At 42.1% G+C, this 23,415-nt stretch overlaps 1 long non-coding RNA gene across 3 annotated transcripts; it reads left to right on the forward strand.

Annotated features, from left to right (window-relative positions):
- The first annotated feature begins 544 nt into the window (after positions 1–544).
- Positions 545–23,246, forward strand: LOC123618098 (uncharacterized). Of its 3 annotated transcripts, XR_012507687.1 has the most exons (5): positions 545–752; positions 2,372–2,464; positions 2,764–2,875; positions 5,721–5,793; positions 6,214–7,488. It is a non-coding gene; the product is annotated as an uncharacterized LOC123618098 (long non-coding RNA). The 3 variants fall into 3 exon arrangements; XR_006726450.2 differs by lacking the exons at positions 5,721–5,793; positions 6,214–7,488 and adding an exon at positions 22,157–23,246; XR_012507688.1 differs by lacking the exons at positions 5,721–5,793; positions 6,214–7,488 and adding an exon at positions 7,525–9,525.
- The last annotated feature ends 169 nt before the right edge of the window (positions 23,247–23,415 follow it).

Raw genomic sequence — 23,415 nt, forward strand, 5'->3', positions numbered from 1 at the left:
TGCCCCTGGGATGGCAGTACACTGCACACTGGTGCGAGTGGGCGCACTGGATGGGTGCGTCCCTTGACTGGAAGAGGCAGAATGCGGGAGAAGCCCGGGCTGGGCTCGTGTTCTCATTCAGTCATTGACTTGCTGTGCGGACATAGGCAAGGCATTTCACTTCTCTGAGGCTCCGTGCCCTCTTCTGAAACTTGAAGTTAATAATAACACTGACCTTACTGGGTAGAAACAGGACTCATGTGAGACATTGGATGTGAAAGGGCTTTGTAAACTGATTTAACTGATTATCTGGAGGCAGGGAAAAGAGTTTAGAGCTGGGCAAAAATTCACTTGCACAACCTGAGAATTTTACTAAGTGTTGGCCCTGCTAAAAAAGCCTGACGCAACTGAACATTCTCTTATTATAGAAAATGACGAATCTGTGTTTGATGCCAGAGTTGTCACATTCTTCCAAGAGTGCAGACTTTTATGGGCCCCTGGAAGCTCTGCCGGGGACTATTTCTGAGGACGGGAACATTGTGCCTTGTTGGCAAGGCTTGTTAAACCGAGGCCACTTGTGGTCATTGAAGAATCTGGGTCTGCCTTTGCCACAGTGGGGGCGAGGTCTCAGACCCTGTCCTCTGATGTTTGCCAGTTTGGATACACAGCTTCTGCTGAACTTGCTTGGTGAGGGTCTTTTTCCAGTCTAATTAGGGGAGTGAGAAGTCGGAGAAGAGGATGGAGCAGGTCCAAATCAAAGACAAGTAGCAGAGGTAGAAACGAATAAGAATAATGTGTTCTCTCTGGGAATTTACACAAGGACAAAGCTAATGAGACTTTGTTTTCAATTACTTAAAATGTAATCTGTCATTGAAAAGATGATGTAATGACTTTAAAACCGAAAACAAGCCAGAATCCTACAACATATTCATTTATTTGTATTTTGCACTTTCTTGTCTATTTCTTGTCGTCATTAAAATGCATGCATAATGCACATTTCATTTTGTGGCCTGATTGTTTAAAAAATTATATAATAGGCATTTTTTTTTAAGTTTGCATTTTAATAATAATACAATATACTTTTTGATACTGCTTTATCATTAATAAAGCCACTCCTTTACTTTGGGACATTTGGGCTGTCTTCAGTTTTTTTGTTTTTCATTTGTTTGCTTTTTTGCTATTATAGTGAAAGCTGTCAGAGACACCTTTGTGTATTTTGCATATTTTGCTTTTTGTTGTTGCTGCTGAATTCTTATCGTTGCATGGATTCTAAAATTCCTACATTTGGGATGATTGGAGAAATATGCCGAGGCATTTTAACTCTCGTTACTGTTTTTTTAAAAAAGTATTAATTTAAAATGCCACTAGCCAATTTAACCACAGCTCTTTCAAGCGTTGATTGTTTGCTTAAATTTTTTTCCTACTTTAATATATTAAAAACAGTGCTTCAAATTTGTTTTCATTTGTACTTCTCTGCTTAACAGCAAAGTTTAATGTTTTCCATGTGCTTTTGTTTTTGTCTAGATTGTGTTATTAAAATTAAAAATAAGCTGCCATAAATTTCCAGAATTTTTTGAAACCCCCCCGAAAATGCCCCTTAAAATACTTCCTAAGGAAGTTAAATTTCCAAATTAATCAGATATGATTAATCAAAGAAAAGTGTCAATTTGTCTTTCCTTTAGCTGGTTAAGTGCTTTTTATGCGTAATTCAAGTCTGTCAGGAATATTTTAAAGGATATTGAAAGTAAGACTTGGACATTACCTCCCCAAAGTTTACATTTCAGGACAGCTATTATCATATGACTGAAACAGATTCGAAAATTGTTAAATGCGGTAAGGAAAGAAGAGAACAAGAGTTATAGGGATTCAAAGAATGGGGAGATTTCTAGCTTTAGTGATGGGATGGGAGGAGTCAGAGAAGGTGTCTCAGAAAAATTGCATCTGAGCTGAATGAGCAGCATCTAAGATAGTGCCTATTTCGGGGCAGTGGAGGAAGTATGTTGGTGAGAACATTTTGCCCATCTTACATGAGGGAGCTCCTGAGATTTCAACTAGGCCTTCTAAGTTACAGCTACTCGTCTTCATATGAGTAGATGGAGTCAGACAGGGATGACCAATCCATAGCCACTAGGTCACATGAAAGGGTTTCCACCAAAGTTTATTTTTAAAAACAAACATAAGGAAAATAAAAAGTGGCCAGTTTTGATTGTCTCCAATATATTAAATTTATATTGTACATTTTGCAAGGCCTAAAATTGGCAATGAAGATCAATGCTTCCCAACCCCTTCCATGCCACAGCACACAAAGAAACTGACAGTGTTTCTTTGTTATACTGGGGTAAACAGACTACTTGCTATCAGAGACAACTGCCTCACAACCTGGCTGTTCCAGGTCCTGTTGACAGTCCAGAAGGCTGCAAGAAAGGATCAACTTCTGGGCACTCTTGGAACCCACCGGGCAAATATCACATGGGAAATTCTGCAGGTAATTAAAGATGGTTAATAAAAACAGTTGCAGATTTATTCTGCATGATAAATACTCAGTGAATTAGGCAATGAGATTGGTAAAGAAAAAAAAAGAAAGAAAAACTATATGGTCCTTGATTTGTCTGACCTTGACCAGGCTTTCTACTATGGGCTAGAGAAATTTTCAGTATTACATAGAAAATAGCATAATTAAATCCTGGAATTTTGACCATCTGTGTGTCGGATACATTTCTTTTGAGTTATCTTCCAAAGAGCAAGTCTCCACTAGCACTTTTCTTTTGTTTAACCCCAACACAGGTCATCTCAATAACTGATTAGAAAAGTAGAACCTCTTGGTTGGAAGATATCTTTAAGGGGCCTCTAGTCCACTCTTCTTTCCAATGAAACAGTCCCTTCTATAGTTTCCCAGGTAAGTCACTGACACTAACTGTCCAAGCTTGAAAAGCATGCAGAGACAGGAAATTTATCTATATATAGGCTATATTATGGGTCTGGCTGATGAGATTAATATTTTGCATTTACCTAGAGGTCTCATTCTTGTGAGTTCAAAACATGGTATCAACTAATGTTTATATCCCAAGCAGGTAGAAAGGTAACGGATAGATTTTTTTTTTTTTTTTTTTTTTTTTTTTTAGGATCTCCATTCAATTTATAGAGCTATTCAATCTAAGTATTTGTTTATGTAATTAAACGCTGTTTTTCTCTAGAAACTGTTTCGACTAGACAGAGTTCATTGATCATTCAAGGAGTCAATAGTTTAGAAGTTGAGAGGTTAGGAAACAATTTAAAAGATGGCCTTGGCATGATAGAAAAAAATTATTTCTATGAATATTAATTTAAAAAAAAAGCTGCACAATTGGGTACAGTGCTCTTGTGGAAAAATTCCTGAAAATCTTTGGTGTACCACCATTCTTCTTCTTATATTAAAAATTCTAGCAGCTGTGCTTTTCTTCTAAATTAAGAAAATAAAGCAATATCATGAGCTAATGCCACATTAAAGTGGCATGTTTCAACACTTCGATGTCATATGTTGCCAAAGTTGGGTTTCCCAGGAGTCCTGGCTCACCCCACTCTTCTTGGAGGCAGATGTCGGAGTGGTCACTCCAGGCCAGGGAAGTCAGCATTTCTTGGTTCTCCTTCCAGATTGTGGTGAGGCCCTGGATACACTTTATCCCACCTCAGTTTCTCTGGTGAGGCCCTTTGCCATGGAAAGGGGTTGTGGTCAAACGGAAATATTTGAAGGATTGCCATGTGGATGAGGGATTTAGCCTATTCTGCTTGGTCCCAGAGGATAGAAATATGACCAAGAAGATGGTAACTGCTGCAGAGAGATGGATTTGGACTCAACATTAAAATGAACTCTAAGAAAAAAACAGAACTCCTTAACACTACCTCTAACTAGGACAAATACCTCAATTGAGCTATTTAATTTAATTCTTTCAAACAACCCATCAAGTAAGTATTACTAATTTTTACAGACTAGGAAACTGAGACTCAGAGAGAGTAAGTTACTTGACTAAGTTCCCACCACTACAAAGTGTGTCAGAACTGAGACCTGGATTAAGCCGAGACTCAACCTGATCAGTTTATGGAATTAGCTCATGTAATTAACCACTGAGTTATAGTTCCTTAGAGAAAATGAAGTAGGAAAAAGAATTCTCAAAGTCAAACATTATTTAGGGGGTTTCCAGTCAAGATGGCAGAGTAAAAGGACCATGAACTCACCTCCTCTCACAATCACAACAAAACCACAACTGACTGCTAAACAACCATCGATGCAAAAGGACTGGAACCTGGCAAAATCAAACATTATTTAACAAGCAATATGTTACTATGGGACTTGTGAATGATCAAGATGGGCCTAAAGTCTGAATGAAGGCAAAGATTTAGGATTGGAGGTGGGAACACCTGCCGAGGCAAGACATCTACAAGTACGACAGTAATTGTCCTGGGGAAACCCAGCCGTTTTGCTGGAGACAGATCCAAAGATATAGCTGGTGAGTTGGCCACTGATGGTTTTCAGGCTTCTGTTAAATAAGGGAACTTTCAGCTTTCCTTTGAAAAGCCTTCTAATAAATAGAACTGCCCCAGATGGAACCGGCTGCTTTGGGAGATACTGAGACCCTTGCTCCTGGAGATGTTCAGATGCAGCCTGGGTGGGTTGATGCTGAGATGGACGAAGATCTAGATGTAAAGACCACCAGGTCACTTCCAGTCCAGAGAGTCTGTAGTGTCCTCTGAGCAGGGTGTCTGATCTAAAACATTAACAAAAGGAAGATAAAGGGAACCCATTTGGAGGAATTAGAGAAGATCAAGGTCTATAACTTACTCAGATTTCTACATATTTCTGTACATGCAGTCAGGACTAAAGCCATGACTTGCTCCAAAGGATTCCCAGGTGAAAATGGGCAAAGTTAGCCACATGCTCTACGTTTTGAAGAGAGAGTCCCAGGCAGTGGAAGAAGGACTCTTCCTGCTCCACCCCTGTCAAGGAAGAGGAGGGAAAATCCTCCTTTCATGACCTTGTAGAAGAGTGAACATTTATGACTTAAAACCAGGGAGGTATAGAAAAAGGAAGTAATTTTCCCAGGGTTCCTCAGCAAAACAAAGTCAGTCTCTACCTAGGCACCCAGGTCTACCAACCCCCAAGCTTGTAAAGATTCCCTGAGCAGCTAAGCCTGCCCACCTCCATTCTTAGTGAGACTGCTGTTTGTCCCAGGCTGTGAGCTCTGTGAGGGCTTAGCCCTCACACCCATCCCTCAGCTTTAACCCCTGCATCCCCAATGATGGCTCCTCCATCCCTCCTTGGAACCCCAACCAACTTTCCTGATCTGATTTCCATGCTGCTCATTTGCCAAGCTAAGGTACTCGGCTGACTGAAAAGTACCAGGTAGAAATGGAAAGCGTCTCTGAGATCATCTAATTTAAATCTGGCATTTTGCAGATGAGAAAACAGAAAGTCAGAGAGAAGTAAGTCCCAGTAACTGATCAACATCGTGCAAAGTGCCATGCTTGGCGCTGGAGGTGCCAGGGGCTGGCACAGCCTGTGGACACCTGGCCTCTGCTCCCTGGGAGGACGCAGAGCTGGGAGTGGAGGGGCTTGGTGGCTGAGCATGAGAAGCAGGAGTCAGGATTGATTCCTGGGTACCGCTGGGGTTTTAAAATGCTGATTGACAGGCAGATGTTGAATCTTTTCTGGGCTTCAGTTTCTCCAGTGATACCACTAGAAAGTGAATATTTTCCACGTTTTTCAGGGCTGGGGCAGTGATGGCAGGAGTGTCCTGGGGGAACTTTGGAGAGGGCCCCAGAAGAACTGGAGGCATTGTGGTATGTTCGGGATGGCTCTGCGGGGTGTCCTGGCCATGAGTTCATCTTATCCATTCAGAGAGGGCCTGGGGAGATCCTGGGTGGGGGGAGGGGAGGAAAACTCCATATTCCCACTGTTTACAGACTTGATGTTGCAGTAAGCAAAACAGATTTGGCCTAGTGCATGCCATATCAAAGGGACACTCCCTGAGTGAGTCACTTCCTTTGGGGAAACTCCCTTCGCCTGGACTTACTCCTGGAGGGCAGGGACCTCAGCTCTGGCTGCTCTGGGTACAGTGTTCAGCCCATTCTGGGCACTAGCCACACTGTCTGTAGCATGTGTTTTCTTCCCACAAGGAGCTTCTTAGAGTAAGGATAGACTGGCTATTGCTCCATTTTGTCAGATTACAAAAGTGTGCACTCATCCACTCTTTTGCAAAGGGTTAGAAGTCTGTCCTGATGGTTAGCAGGGCGGCTGCAGCTTCAAGAAGGGTCTCCAGCACCCTGGAGCAGAGGAAGAATATTTAGCGGGAGTCAGGACGCTTACATCTGAGTACTGGGTCTGTGCTGGGAGAACTTAGGTGAGTCATATACATCTGTACATAGCCCTGGAGGGCTTAAAAATCTCACACTTACATGATTTTATATAGTCTTTACAACAGCCTTCTGTACATGCCATGATTTCACCATTCCATCCCATTTTATAGAAAAAGAAAGTGAGTCTTGGGGAGTTTAAGGGACTTCAGGGTCTCAGGGGCACACGGCAGGGCTGCAGTTGGATACGTCTTACCAACATCAGGGCTTCTTTCCACAAATGTTCATTTTATAACCTAGGCCCTGGATTTCCTTTCTGGAAACAAGGGCATTGGACAGTCTCTACAGTTTGGCCCAGTTCTGACGTTCTGTGGTCCTGTGGGTTGGGGCATGGGCATTTTCTTTCTAACACTGTGTCCCTGGCACTCACGTTTAAGATGATACTTCCAGGCTGTGAGATGGAGAGAGACATCAAAGGGAAAGGTGACAGGAGCACCATTGCCTTCGGTGGGTGGGGCCATGGTGTGAGAAGGGGACTGGCTTGGAGCCAGACCAAGGCGGCTTGAAATCTTGACTCCTCCATCTATCAGCACTGAGACTTTGAACCAATCACTGAATCTCCTGGCACCTCTACTTCCTCTCTTGAGGTTTCAAATGGAGGCAATGACACTGATATTGCAGGTGGATGAATATGAAGATCACATGAAATTGTTTCAAAAAGGTTGATACCCTTATTACCTGTCAGGTAGGTAGTGGTGCTTATTTAATGTTAATTTCCTTTTTTCCACTTTTGTCTGGTGGAAGTGAATATTGAACTTATTGTCAACAACGAGGATTTGTTTAATTTCTGGTGGTTGTGATGGTATAGGCTGTATCTCCTGGAAAAGGCTTGAGACCACTGGCCCACCCGTCAATTGGCAGGCACCCGGGGGCAAAAGAGAAAAAATCTGTGTTATCTGGCTGGAGGTGAGAGTGAACGGACACAATCAGAAGTGCCCCTGCCTGTGAAAGATAATTTTAGGGACCAATGTTTACCTTAGATCATGTAAAATTATTCACATTACCCCAAAATATATCCATAATTTACTTTGCTATTAAAACAGTGTTTAAAATGGTACCTGACATGGAGCAAATGCATTTGTTAACCAAGTGAATTCATTTTTGAATGAAAAAATAATGTTTCAAAGTGTTTACCATCGGGTAAAATTGATGTTCCAGGAAGCTGCGTCGTAGCTGACTGTGGCCCCCAGGATCTGGCTGCAAAGCCCTGCCCACCCAGCCAGAGGAACACGAGCCCTGCAGAGACGCAGGCTTTCATTCTACAGCTGAGAAACCTGGATTCACGTCTGTAAAGCAATATGCTGAGTTAGTCTAAAACGCAGGTCTCCTGAGCCACACCCCAGCTCATCCAACTGAAACGTACAACTCTCCATCCTCACACTGCGAGATCTTCAAGCTTTTGGCTTCTTTGCATCTGCTCCTTCAGTCCCTCCACACAGTATTGAGAGGCCAGGTTAAACTTGCCAGGACTGTGCTTCACTGGAGCTGTGTTTCACAATTTTGACAAACACTCTGTTTGACCACGTTTGTTTTCAGAATCCCCAGTCCTAACTGTTTGAATACTTGTGAAGGGCTTTATGATGATTTTGATTAAGTCTTCCATTTGTGTCTCAAGAGTATTTAAGTAAGGAGCATTTGGGGGCTTGTGAGAAAAATTCCAAACCTGGCCTTCTTTTGAGGGGAGAAATTGAGATCCAGAGGGAAGAGAGCTTCTCGGCCAACAGCAGTCCCTAGAATGGCGATCTGAGCTCTCTGACTGTGTCCCTTTCAGGGACATGCAGCTGACGGGTTTGCCTGCTTGGTCATGGTCTCCCTGAAGCCTCATCAGGGAAATCTTCCAGACAGAGACATCCAGTTTTGCTAACCTAGCTGCCACCTTTCCCAAGATCTCCTCTTCTCACCATCCCAAACATTTCCTTTTTCTTCTTTTCACCCCCGCCCCTCAATCTCTTCCTCTGCCCAACATTTCCCTGGCTGTCAGGACTTGTTTCCTGTCAGTTGCCTCTCCCTAAGCCTCGATCCACCCCGGTGCAGTATCCCTGACAAAACAATGTGTTGTGGTGATGCAACAGCCCGAGATGTCAAAGCAATTAGGTAATTACAGCAGGGAAGGTCAGGGTTTCTTCAGTCCGGAAAGACAAACAGGCACACAAAGAGGAAAGCTACACAAAGGAAGCTGATTTCACATCCCTGGTCTCTCCCCTGCCCCTCGGCCATGATCCCAAAGCCTTTATACCTACAATGGATCCTCTCAGGGCACCGGGCTAAGAACCTGCCTGACTTCGAAGGTGTGGCAAGTTTGAACACCAAGGAACAGAACATCTTCTAGGTTTCAACACATCCCTTGTTTTTGTCTACCCTGTTTGTTTTTACATCAGCCCCACCCTAAGCTCCTACTGCTGCAATGGTCCCAGTAGTGGCTCAATGCCATGGATGGGACGTTGCTCAAAGGGGACCGTGGGTGCAGAGAGCAGAGCTCCTCCCAGGAAACCAAGCCCCGAAGGTCTCCTTCCCTTGGCGCTTATGTGTCCATTAGGTCAACTCGCAACACTTGTTAAGAACTTGCTATATTTGAGGGATTGTGCTTGGAGCATAAGGTTGGGGCGGGGAGGGTGCAGAGGTAACTATGAAATGGCTTCTGTTCCACAGGAGCTTGTTGTCCGGTGAGAAATCTGGACATACAGGCAAACATCACAGCCTGCTGTGGTGATGGGGCTCTAACTTAGGTCTGAATAAAGTTCCAGAAGCCACAGAGGAGAGTGTGACTAATCCTCTGCAGGAATCTAGGAACTAGAGACTGAGGCAGTGGCGTTTGAATGATAACCTAAAGAATAAGGAGGGTTTCTCAAACAGGTGGGAGGAAGCAGGGCATTCTAGGCAGAGGAACAATGTGTTCACAGGTGGGAAAGATGAGAGAGTGCATTGTTTTCTGACAAGATGGAGCTTCTGGAGACTAAAATCAGGGCTATGCTGGGGGTAGGTAGGGCTGGGGGAGATACTACTGAATAACTTGGTTGGGGCAAGATCAGGGGGCCGAGGAGCGTGGCCTGTCCTGAAGGAATGCTCCACGGCACCAATAGGGACGTGGGGACAAGGTAGAGATGTGGGGAGACCTATGTGATGGTGGCAGTGACTCTCTCCCCCAGTCGCCTTCCGGTTGGGGGTCCACACGCTCTGGCTGCATCTCACTTCAGTCCTACTCTCCTCAGCCATGAAATAAGGCAGCTTTCAGCACCAACCCCTTCCCAGAAAGAGCCTCCCTTCAGATGACCCACTCCAGGGAGCTAGAGGCTCTCCCACCCACAGCTCAGCCGTCTGTCTGAGGCAGGACGTGGAGTCGTTAGGCTGAGCTTTGGCTCCAGATAGTCCTGGCTTCAAAACTTGGCTCTGCCTCTTACCAGCTCTGTTATCTTGGGTTTCCCTGAGGAGAGCCTGGTCGGTAGCACACGGAGGTGCTCCATCAGTGGTACCTGCTGTAGGTCTGTCTCACCCGGCTATAGGTGTTTCTTAGCCATGTTACTTAACGCATCCATGTGGCTCTTGGCAGCGCTGCCCTAAGACCCAGGCAAGAAGGCCCCTGGCTTAACCTTCGAGGAAAGATGCCATGGCATACCACAAACATGAGAACAAATACATCTGAGAAAGAAGGCGTGGACACGTCTGTCATTCAGGATTTGGTACTCAGAGCTGGCAGAACAAGACCCATAACCAAAAACATCAGTTCTTGTGAGAAACACCATTCAGGCTCCCAGGTCTTCAGATGTCTTACCTTACATCCTTGAAACAAAAGGCAGTTGTGTCTGGATGTTGTGAAAGTTTGGAGGTTGTGTCACTACCTACTTTGCAAATGGATACTGCTTTGGAGAACAGGAAGAATCTGCATGGTTAAAGCACTTAGGTAAGGGAAATTAATTAATCAACTTGTCAAATCCTTCCTCTCAGATGGCACGAATGTAATAGCTCCTTAATAAGAACATGGCACTGAGTGTCCATTTCCTTGCTTCTCTTTACGTTCTAATTCGTGACCCTGGAGGAAGTCTTGAATTAGCATGGATTTTCAGCAGCTTTACATGGCAGTTGAGGAATATTTTGCAAAATTTAACAATTCATATTACTCTTAAATTTGTATGTATATATGTAGATTAAGACATTATCTATATGACAAATATGATATAGATTCATAATATTTTCAACTAAGTAAGCATTAAAAGCTAGCATTTTCAATAGTTTAACTTTTTTACAGAAATAGATACATTTTGATTACATTAAAAAATTAAACTGGAAAATCAGCTTTACTCAAGTATTTTTTATTTAAAAGGTTAATGCCTGCCAATTATAACATTTGTAGCTCCCTTTTTACTTTTTTAACTTCTTTTTAAAATTTTTTTATTTACTTATTTTTTATTGGGGGTGGTAATTAGATTTATTCATTTATTTTTAGAGGAGGTACTGGGGATTGAACCCAGGACCTCGTGTATGCTAAGCATGCTGTCTCCTGCTTAAGCTATACCCTTCCCCTCTTTTTACTTTTAATTCATAATTTTTGATAGTTAAGATATTTTTGAAGAACTCTTTTTGCAAATGTGTAAGGAAAGTAATTTTAATTTTTACATTTACTACCTTTACTTTACTAAGTAAAGGTAGTAAATGTAAAAATTAAAATTACTTTAATGTACATTTTTGATGAAAAAAATTCAAATTTTAGACACTTTGAATACAGGTAACAATTTGTTTTGTAATCCTCTGGCTCTGCATTACCCAGTAGAACTTTCTGCTGTGATGGAAATGTTCCATAGCTGTGCTGCCAAAATGGAAGATGTGGAACCTGTGGAACGTGGCTAGTGCAACAGAGGAATTTTTACTTTAGTTTTACTTCCTATTAAATTTTAACGGATTTAAATTTAAATATCTGCATGTGGCTAGTGGCGATGATGTTGAATAGCACATTTTTTTTAGATCACTGAAAGTGAGAACACATCTGGATAACAGAAATAGAAAAAGCACAGGAGAACCTAAGAAAAGAAGAAAGTTTGAATAGAAAAGGAATACAGAGATGGTCTGCCTAATTCTTTAGAATAGAAATAATGAAAATATGCCAATGACTTGCACACAGAAAAGCCTGTGTAAGATTATGTCTACTGAGGGAAAAAAAAAGGCTGGGAAAAATACAGCAATTGATAAAATACAACAAAGATAAAGCAAATGCTTGAATGTTAGTACGAAGTGTTGAGAATAATATTATTTAGCCAATAATTAGCCAAACCTAATGATCCTTTTCACAGCACAAATGGATCAATTATTTCAGGAAAATTTCTGGATCTAGTAGAAATTATTTGGAATGAAGTATTAGAATGTCCCAAACACGGAAGACAGATTTCAAAGTAACAAAATCTATTTTCATTATTTGGGATAGCAATTTCAATATGAGACTATTAATTAAGTGGGTAGTAAAGTGCAAAAAAATTTGTAAAATTTTAACAAGCATATATTGTCCATACAACTAAATTACTTTAGGGGCAAAAGTCATCCTGAACAACTAACAATTATATATGTCATTGAATTATACCAGATAGGAAAGAAAGGGAGACACAATTAATTTTATTGGTTTTACTCTTGTAAAAAAGTATAGGATTTAAAAAAAATTTTATTTTTATTTACTTATTTATTTTTTAATTCAAGTATAGTTGATTGACAATGCTGTATTAGTCTCAAGTGTACAGCAAAGTGATTCAGTTATACATATGTGTATATATATATTCTCTTTCAGATTCTTTTCCATTATAGGCTATTACAAAATATTGAATATAATTCCCTGTGATATACATTAGGTCCTTGAAAAGTATAGGTTTTGATTTAAGTGAAAAAGTAAAAAAATTTTTCAGCTATTGACATTTATTTAAACAGTTGCCTTTTGTAAGTCTGCTTTGGAGAAATGTCTATTCAGTTTCTTTGCCCATTTTTAAATGAGACTATTTGTTGTTTACTATTGAGTTGTAGGAATTTCTTATATATTTTGGATATATACCCTTTATCATATGCATGAATTGCAACAATTTCACCCATTCTGTTGGTTGCCTTTTTATTCTGTTGTTTCCCTTGCTGTGCAGAAGCTTTTTAGTTTGATGTAATCCCACTTGTCTATTTTGTTTTTGTTGCCTGTGCTTTTGGTGTCATATCCAAGAAATCATTGCTAAAGCCAATGTCGAGAAGATTTCTCCCTATACTTTCTTCTAGGAGTTTTATGGTTTCAGATTTTATGCTTAAGTTTTTAATCCATCTGGACAGGATAACCATTTACATGAGGAATATGAAATACACCAACACATAGGAGCAGAGAGTAGAATGGTGGTGGCCAGGGGTTGAGGAGCAGGAGAAATGGTGAGGTATCAGTCAAAGGGTACAGAGTTTCAGCTATGTAAGATAAATAAGTCCTAGAGATCTACTGTACAACAGTGCCAACTATACCAATACTGCGCTGTATGCTTAAAAATTTGTGAAGAGGGTAGATATTATGTTAAGTGTTCTTATCACACATGTAATAATCACAACAATTATAATAATAATAATCATAAATAATAGTAGAAAATAAACCATGGGAGGGGATGAATATATTTATGACATAGATAGTAGTGACGGTTTCATTGATGGATAACTTATCTCCTAACTTTTTGTAAGTCAGTTATATCTCAATGAAATGGTTAAAAAAAAGTTTGCCAAAGGCAAGCCTATAATGACACCAACATGGATGATAAGGAAAAAAGTTTATAAACTGGGATTCTACCCCAAAATCCAAAGTGTTCTTTGTGCTATATAAGGCTCATAGTTTAAATTTGTTACTGGAAGATGAGCCTCAATTGTGATAATTGAAATCACGTACTTTGGAACAATTCAAAGATTATATTTCTTTTTTATTTTTGATCTGTCTAAAGATAGAGCAACATACACCATATTTGACCCAACAAGAATTCTTGAATACATAATGGGGAACACTATTACAGCAATTAGATTTAATAGAAATAAGATATGAAATACGCTAAAAGAAAGAAGTGAAACAGTAAAAGCTTCTCAAAGAAACATTGGATTATGGTCTCTGAAGGAAAATATAATTAATTTTGAATTTGCCTATCTTCTGTTATTCTGTATGAATTATTGCTTGCTGTTAATACTATTAGAAAGCTATTACAACCAAACAGATCAAAGTTGATGTTTTCACCTGTAAATTTTTATTTATTTAGAGAAAATAGTTTTTCTCAAGAAAAAAAGTCCTATGTCAAATATGCAATATAAGTGATATTCCAATAAAATACAATAAAATCAGAAGAAAAGATAATGAGATGGACAGTTCATATATCAATAATCCCCAAACTAACTATGGAATCTATTTTCTGGCTATTACAGATCAAGATAAGGTCTCTATTAAAGAGAAATTTGAATAAATTGAGCAATATACTGTTACATTCAGTTTTTTGTTATAATATTCTAATATTTTTTAAAAATGGAAAAAAAAATTACCGTGGGCACTAGAACTTTAAAGGCCTGTGAAAACTGTGATGTAGGCAATAGAGATACAGAAGGAATTTCTGTGGTCATGATACTTTATAACATATGATCCATAACAATACTTCAAAGTGATATGTAAAACTTACTGGTTCATTTTTAATCTAATATTGCTTTAATCATTTTATTAACAAATCCAGTTGCTATTTTTTGAGGTACATGGATGAATGGGATCATCTGGTGTTGAGTACCACCCCCCTCCACCCCCCCCAAAATCCCTGAAATTTCTTTCTGAGAGCTAGAAAAATAGGGCTTCTGAAAGACAGGTATCCAGGTCTTTAAGGATGGGCGAGGAGTGTTTCTGGTTTTATTGTGATTATTTCCTTGTTATTGTTGACTTTGGTACTTATTGAGAACACAGACTGCTAACTTCCATCAACTCAAAGATATCTGGGTTTTCCAATTGCTATGATGTTTGGCAGCAAATCGCCAAGACCAAGTGACAAGGAGACCTGACAAAGACGGATGGTGTCTGGGTATCTGGGAAACACTGGGAAGTAAGACCAGAATTTTTTCCCACTTGGATCCCTTAAACATGGTCTCCCTTGATTTTTAATCTCTCATGCATTTTGAAGAGCATTTAAATCCCCACATTCATAATCTTTCCACTCTTCATATACAGGGCATCACTTTGCATGAGGCATTTGATACACGGGAAGCTTCTTGAGGTCTATCTTTCAAGGAGATTTATACCCACACCCATCTGTGTATCCATAGCTCTATCCATATCTATAGTTATGGGTCCAAAGTCTTTCTGACTTTCAAGTACACGGTTCGGTTTCAAACTTGTTACCAGTGAAAGAAATCTAAACTGGACCTGTGTTTGAAGATGAGGGTGTGGAAAGGAGCGTGTCTAACGTCTGGCTTCTTTGAAATGACTGTTGGGCGCAACGTACCTTATGTTAAGGTGCTTTTCTTTTAAATATCTGATTAACATAAATTTTTTTTATATTATACAAATACATAATACCATGATTATGGAAATAAAAAGCCACCCACAAGCTTACTATCTTTATAAATCATCTATTTCCATTCTTTCCTGTCTTTTCCAAAAAAGCATATATTCTCACAGGGTTGGACATGCAGCAGAAATATAATTTTGCATTCTAATCTTTGTCATAAGTGCCACACAATGAGCAATTCTAACGTGGTCTTTATAATGACCTATTTGAATAGCTTTAAAATATAACTTCAGCGAACACATTGTCATTTCAAAACTGTCCTGGGACATTTATGTTACCTCTAATTTACTTCTATTATCAATAATCCTCTTTGGGCACTTTCCTGTCATCCTTTTTCCTAGTCTTGGATTATTTTCTTAGCATAACTCTCCAACAGTGGAACTGTTAGGCCAAAAGAGATGAGAACTTGAACAAGTTGGTGGTGGTTACTTCCTTTAATGAGTTTATTTTTAATCACAGTCTTCCTCCCCCATTTAAACAAACTAGCTGACTAGTTCACCATCTCACTAATTAACTAGCTCAATGTCCCAGTTTCCTGGTTTGTTTCTTTTCACATCTAACTGGTTCACAGAATCCCTTATATTTGCTCCTTCCTGACAATGACCCTCTGGTTCACATATTTTTACGCAAGTAAATTGCAGTGATAACTTTTCACCCTAAAGCCTGAACACTTCACAGATCCATTATCTGGCTTCAGGAAATTGCCCATGTGCAAAAGTGTCCATGAGACACAGTTTCAGTGATTGTGAAAGGGGCATGCTGATAAGGCAGGTAAAGACTGGGCTCCTGGCCATCTGCTCTTCTGTCTCTTACTAATTAATTCTCTGCCAAGACACCTTGGGCTTTGCCACCAACCTGTTCCACCAGCTCTTGACAAAGCGCAGGCAACCATGCGAATGTGGGCATGGGTACTCACCACACACCCACTCTACCTAGAATTGGCCTAGATCCCATGAAGGACCCATTGGACATTCAGAAGTAATCTCTACCCTCGAGAACCCTTTAAAGATAGATAAGATATATACACTCCAAGGATATGGCTGAGAGTTTATGGTTCTATAGAGGTTCAGAAGAGATGGATCACATCATGGGCCCTAAGCTGGGATTAGAAGGACAGATAAAAGTAGAAGAGGCAGAGAAGAGTGTTATGGACATTTAGTTTGGAGACCTTCATTTATTCCTCATTCAGTCAATAAGCATCTGCCACATAGCAGGCTCTGAGCTAGGTGCTGGGCATACCCAGATGAGTCAGATAGCATCCCAGTTCTTCCAGACATCTCAGCCCCGTGGGAGAGACACATATAAGAAGATCATCAGCATGTGGTATAACGCACGCTGTCACAGAGAAATTGACAAAGTGGTGTTACTGCAATGGCCAGATTTGCCTGGGAAAGACAGGAGGTCTGACAGAGAAGGAAACTTCCTTCCAGACCAAAGGGATCTGGAGTGCTTTAGGAAGATCACACATGAACAAAATGGGGAGGCAGCAGTGGCAGAGTGGAAAGAAGACTCTACTTTTAGCTGGAAGAACTGCGTTTTCACCTGACTCTGCTACTGTTCAGCTGTGTGATTGGGACCCAGTTCTTCAAAATCTCTGGGCCTCAGTTTTGACACAAGTAAAATGGGGATCATAATACATCCATAGGAACTGCTGGGAGATTGAAAGAGAAAGGAGGTGATAAAGGGCCCGGTAAAAGAATTCATCATCATCATCATTGGTATCATCCTATCAGAAAGCACTTGGGAAATTCTTCAGCCCAGTGTAAATGAGCATATTGGCACAGTGACTTAACTCTTACCATGATTATCTATCCTTGACTTCCAGGCTCTTGCTTACATCTGGAAACAAAAGGACATGGCTATGAATGAGCAGGGTTTACTCCTGCCACCCACCACATCTTTTTGCTTTGGGTAAATCTTACCCTCTAAGGCCTTAGAATGTTAACTTTGCATTTGTTAGTCCTCCTGAGCAAGATTATTAGCATTTTTTTTCTTTAAGGAAATTAAATCATGCAGAGCCCACTAAACCTAAGGATATTTAAAGTGCACAGAGAGTTGGCCTCATGCCCGGGGTTCACCTAGTCACCCAGGCATTACTGCACAGGCTGTTTATTTCGTAATTTCTCACAAGAAACTGTGGCAATAGCCAGAGATGACAGAGGTGACAGATGAGTCAGGGAGAGAGGGTGACTCAGAGACTACCATCTTAGCGCCCCCCCCCCCAAACTGGCAACCTTGAGCACGCTGGCTTCCACAGAGTTATACTTTTGTTTGGATATTGCTTTAAGGAGATTAAAGGATCTGTGTTCCTGGAAGCCTCCTTCCTCGTTTCTTCCCTGGGGCCCTTCAGACCATGCTCCAGTTCATTCCTTTGTAATGAGAAGAACTCACATTCCTTGGGAATTTATTCTATGCCAAAAAGCATTCTCTGTCTTTTACACGCATTGTCTTATTTACTCCTTACCAGTACCACAGAGGTAGGATGGTTAACCTCAATTTACAGACGAGGAAACTGCTGCATAAGGAAAGTAAGTGACCAGCCAAGGTGAGTCCAGGAATACCTGGTAGAACTGGACGTCGGCTGTCTGACTCCAGAGCTTCTGCCTCTCACCATTCCGAAATCCTGCCTCCTTCAGGTTGGAAAGCCTGGAGCACTCATGTCACCTGACAGTGTCAGACACCTGTGCTGCGGGTCAAAGCTGAGGACTGTCTTAGGCTTGGCTTCTAAAGCAACAATTGTGGAAGAAAGGAGAGCAGCTGAAGGCTGTTCTAGGCAGTCTTCGTCCTGTGCAGGCAGCCAGGGAAAGCCTGGCTCAGGAACCTGTCCTGCAGACCTCCTGCTGGTGGTTGGAGGAGGTCCGAGGTTTACCTTCATAGGGAAGAGAAAACAACATTTCTGGAACAGGAAGAGCCAAGTAGAATGACTCCCTTCCAGACTCCACCTCCCTGATTCCTGGTGCAACACTTTTCTCTTTTTTTTCTCTTTGAGAAAATGTGATCAAGTTTATCACCCCAAACACAGCTCTGATCATGCCTCCCACTTTGGAAGAGCCTCCAGTAATGGTTTCCCATGGCCCCAGCCAGCAGTCTCCAAACTTTTCTGAGTCTGTAGCCCCACTGGTTAAAAAGATTAATAGTTTGTGTGCCCAAATAAATTTATAATACACATATATGCATGGGTGTCAAACCATGCCAATATATTATGCATGTTATAAAAATAAACCAAAAATAGAAATTCTGAAAGGAGAGATAAATATGAAATAAAGAATACTTTAAGATGTATGCTAATCTCATAACACCAGACCATCAAGACACAATCTAGGCAGAGCTCATCATTAATCACAGTGAATGTAAACCCGTATTTCAAGCATCATTCTTCCTGAGAATTTTAAAGGTATTTTCTTTTCTTCTTCTTTTTTTTTTTTTTTTTTTTTTGTCTACAGCTTATTGTATGTGATTAGATCATCATTGGCTTTAACCCCTGGAATGTGGCCAGCTGCAAGCTAAGAATAGGAGAAAAGTCAACTCTGCCATTTTCTTGTTTGCTTGTGTTTGTTATAAGAATTATTCTCAGTTCATGAGTTCTTTGCAGGAATTTTTTTAAGACCTCTTGTCCATTTTATGTAAACTTATTTAGTTAAATCTAGGTAAAGATTCCGTAAATCCAAGAAACTTGCTAAATGAAAATGACAGCGTGGGTACCTCTTGGACACTCTATGGCATAGAATCCCTACCCCTCCCTCAGAATAACCTTAATTAGAGATGTGACATGCCATCATTTGATTCAGGGATCCGACATGGGTCCCTTAGTCAGTCTATATGGGGTGTGGATATAGCTCAGTGGTAGAGTGCGTGCTTAGCATGCACAAGGTCCTGGGTTCAATCCCCAGTACCTCCATTAACAATAACCCCCAAAATCTATATAAGAAATAATAGGCATTTTAAAATTCTACTTTTATGTAAATAAAAGTAAATAGAAATGAAGATTTTGGTATGATTTGCACACCCTCCTAGGAGCATGCACTCCTCTTTGGAAACCCTTATCTGCCCAAATCAGTCCTTAGCCTTCCAAGATTGGTGACCTACTTCTTTGGCCATTAAGTCCAACCATCACTAACTCCACCCATTCCCATGATCGCCCACACACTGCACTGTATAAACTCACAAGGCTGGACATCTTCCTCTGCAAACTTTCTTCCCCTGAACCTTTGTTCAGACTGTTCTCTCTGTTTGGAATACCCTTGTTTTCCATCTTTTGAAATTTTATTCATCCAGAGAGGCTCACCTCAGCCTCTACCTTCTGTGAAATAATAACAACATCAACTAACATTTACTGACTTCTTACTACAGGTCGGACATTGCATTATCTCATTTAACCTGCATAACAATTCCGTGAGACAGGTACTACCACGTTCTCATTGCCGAAAAGCCGAGAAAATTGCCAAAAGCCACACAGCTAAGAAATGGGGAAGCTAGGAACCAAGCCCAGGGGGACTCCAAATCCCCACGCTCTATCACTGAATGTGACTTTTAACTTTAATTTTATTTGTCTGAACTGCTAAGGCTATGCTAAACCTTCCCCCCTCTTCCTACTAGTGGGGAGAAGGAGGTCTTCCTCTTCACACATCCAAAGCAGCGTGCTTGTAAATGTCGCGAGTACTTACTTCACTTTCCACGTTGCTGTTGTGTGTGTGCCGTTCTCAAACCCCCAACTACACTGTGATCTCTTTAGATAAGGGATCACACTGAATACCTCACAGCATATAGCAGAGGCATAGTAAACACGGTCATTGAATGGATGAATTAATGGGTGGATGAATAAATGGATGGAAACAAAAACAACAGCAAAGGTCCTAAGTTGGGTGTGATTTCTTTAGAATGTAACTTGATATTTTCCTGGTGGCTTGAGGTTCAAACTACAAAGATACATGAGTGTGAGTCTGTAGTAGATTATTAAGATTTAAAACTAAAATGAAAGACAAGGATTCAATTTCCCAATATTTATCAAAGCACTAAAGAGCTGTGCTATACTCTTCAACGTATATTGACTGGTGGATAAAGACTCAAACCTATTTATATAATCTAGTTTTCCAAAAAAAAAAAAAAAAAAACTGGATGCAAGAAAAAGTTGTCACCTTACAAACTAGCACTTGACATCTTGGACGACTGGAAAAGGACTTTTGGGCAGACCATTCTGAAGCTGACAACAGTGAACGCAATTTACAAGAGAAACTTTAGCCCATTTAATCCCGACATTAGTGAACTTGTGCAAGCAAACATATACACACACAGAACCACACACCCCATAGTTTAGGAATTTTTTTTTTCCTCCATTTTACTGATTCAGAAACTGAGACTTAGAGAAGTGATGTGACTTGCCCAAAAAGTCACATAACCAAGAAGCAACAGAGCCTGTACCCAAACCCAGGCTTTTAGAATCAAATCCCTTAATCTTTCCCAACTCTGCTCCTCAAACACAAAATGAATCCTAGAATATCAGGCATTTGAGCTATCAGAAACTCTTCACCGTGGGCTCTTTTTTGGGTGTCTTTGAAATGCTGTTCTGTATAAGCCTGCAGTCTTGAGGATTGTGTGTGGCGGGGAGGGACCAGTGACTTCTAATCCCTAGATGACTAAACAGAAGCCTAGTCCATCTGTGACAGAGATCCCTTCCAAGGGCCCCAGGTGCACACGACAGAGCAAGCATCTTTGTTTCTGCCTCAGTGCCGAAACCATCAGAGAAGCTTTCCATCCTCTGCCTAATTAATCCTTCTTTCCTTTTTAAATTTTCTTGTTAATGTTTGACTGTCCTTATGTGGCAGTATAACACCCAGCTCTCTGACTGATAAGCTGCACAGTAAAATGGACAGGCTGTCAGGCACCTGCTGGAGTCAGGAATGTGAGGGGGTGCAGGAGGGGCTTCATTCTTAGTCCTCGAGGGCTGAAAGAGACACAGGCAGAGCCCAGTGCCTCGCTGCCACCTTCCCACTTTCTCTGAACATGGCATCCACACAAGGTCATGCAGCACACATGGGCTCCCTTGAAAGAAAGACCATTAAAGCCACCTTCAAGTATATCCTATATATAAAGGATAGAGTGGGGGTAGAAGCTTGATTTCCTTTGGGGAGTCGCAGGATGAAACGGGTGAAAATTAAAGGGGACTGGCTTCCTACCCATTGTAAGGCAGAGATGTACAACAGAGAAATGGGCTGCCTTCTGGAATGGTGAGCTTGCCATTATTGGAAGCAATCAAGCAGAGGCTGGACCATCTCTCCTTGAAAGTGGTGAACAAAGCATATATTTAGAGAATAGATGGTTTGGCTAGATAATTGCCAGAACACCCCTTCCAGCAATGGCATTTTGTGTGTGCCTCCAAATATTCCCCACTTGAATGCTTTGGGAGATGGATTCAGACAAAGCTCATCTGTTCTATAATATTTGGCCACAATACAGTGCCTGCTGCCTGGTCACAAGGCATTTCACAGACAGCTGTTACCATCTTTATTTCAGAAATGTGGTGAAAAGGGAATTCAGAGACAGGTGAGGGGCCCGGCACACTGGATCTGAACTCAGTGATTGCCAGCCACGTGCAAGGATCCCACCTCCCCCGGGAAGGCGTTGCATTTTTCCCCTCTAGGTCATAAATTCACACAGTCTCAGTGTTTGAATAGTCTTTGAAGTCATGGAGTCAAGCTCTCCGGAATCCACAGGAAAGTAACGTTTCCCACTGACTCTAAATAAGAACTAGGAAGCCAAATGAGCCCCTTGGAATCCGAAGGAATTCTGTCTGGGCTCAGGGATAAATAGCGCACAAGTCATTGCTGAGTCTCCTGCCAGCTTGTCCCAAAGAAGCCCTACGCCAGTCTTTATGGCGGGAAAAGGCTGAGTTTCGGGAGTGGGGTGAATGCAATCAAAGTTGTTAAGGTTGTAAGCATTTGGAGCAACCAGGGGCAAGCTTTCTCTTGCAAGGTCTTTGCATTTCACAGATGAGGAAGCAGCAGGACCTAAAAGAAAGCAATGAGCTGAGAATCAGAAAACCTGTGCTAACACTGACATGCTGTGTGATCTCAGGAGAACACTCACCCTCTCAGAGCAGCGGTTTCCCCACGAGGATGGCAATTTGCACCCAAACTTGACTGGAGGATCAGTGAGATCATGGATGTGAAGCACCTGAACATTGGACAAACGGGAGGTGCTAAGATGGCCATGACTGCTCCGAGTGCTTTTTCTAAAGCAAGTCGATGCTACTTATTATTCTTCTTTATTTCCAGATGTGGAAAGCAAGGCAAAGAAATGTGAAGAGGTGTGGATCCCATTCCTTAGTGCCAGGACCAAGAGAAGAGGGCTCCCTCGTTGGGAGGACTCCAGTGCCAGCCCATGGCCTGGTGTTTCCTCTCTTTCTGAGAATGACACCATTGCATGACTGTCTGGGGCAGTGCTCCAGACCAGGGAGATTTCCTTCTGCTCAACTGTGTGAAGCACACGTATCCTGACGTGGAGTCAGGAAGATGGCCGCTTTCACATCAAGTTGGGAGCCCTGGCGTTACCTCTTCTCCCCACACTCCCCGAGCCCCTGCCGTTGGTGTGGTCTCTGCTATTGGGCAAAGGCTGTATCCTCCAGTGTATTCTCAGATCAGGGACATAATCTCAGGCCTCTCTCTGGTTCTCCACCTCAAAGAATGCCCCAACCATCACCTACACTTTCTAACAGTCCCCAGGGCCTTCTCCTTTCTGCTTCTCCACCAGTGTGGCCTCTTCTGTGAAGTCCTCTAACCCTGGGTTTCCCCAACGTCCCCCACACCCGCAGGCTCCCCTCTCCAACCATCATCTTCATTTCAGAAAATGAAATAAAAAAGAAATTCAAGTGACTCATCGGCCCCCGAGCAGGAGGGGGAGAAGCAGACAGGGTGAGTCTGTGAGTCCAGATGAGGAGGCCTACAGGCCTCCTGCCTGCTTCACCTGATCAGCTGAACTTCACGAAAGGGAAGGTATACAAATCTGAGCAGTGCCATGTTGTCTCCAAAAGCAGCCAGAGGGGAAGTGAGGTGTGACGGCTGCCTCCCCAAACACAGGGCAGCTCCTGCCTCACGTGCTCAAACATGGCTCAGTGGCTGGCTGGGCGGCCAAGGACAGAAGCCTCCACAGCAGGCATCCCGGAGCCTCAGCCATCCTTCTGAGCCCAGGCTCCCCCAGGCCGTGGCGCCCCCCCTCCCCAAGGCCTGGGGCCATTCCATATCAGGCCCCCTGGGTACACAGCAGTGCCTGCTGGGGACACTGAGCAGGGGGCCAGTGAGGGGTGTCTTCTTGGGAAGCACAGCCCACTGGCAGCGCGGGGTCCGAGGTCCCTGCCCAGTGGCTGGCTGGAGGCCTGTGAGACCGAGAGCCTAACAGGCAGGGTGTGCCTGATGGGGAGGAGTCAGGATGAAGGGCCTGGCCCCTCCGTCAACCAGAGGGGCTCTGCTCTAATGTGCTTTACATGTTGGGCATCTGCTTGAGATTTCATGGGGGGGGGGTAGGGTGGGGGACAAAA

This window comes from Camelus bactrianus, chromosome 1 (genome assembly GCF_048773025.1).
Source record: "Camelus bactrianus isolate YW-2024 breed Bactrian camel chromosome 1, ASM4877302v1, whole genome shotgun sequence".
In the NCBI taxonomy this organism is placed as follows: Eukaryota; Metazoa; Chordata; class Mammalia; order Artiodactyla; family Camelidae; genus Camelus; species Camelus bactrianus.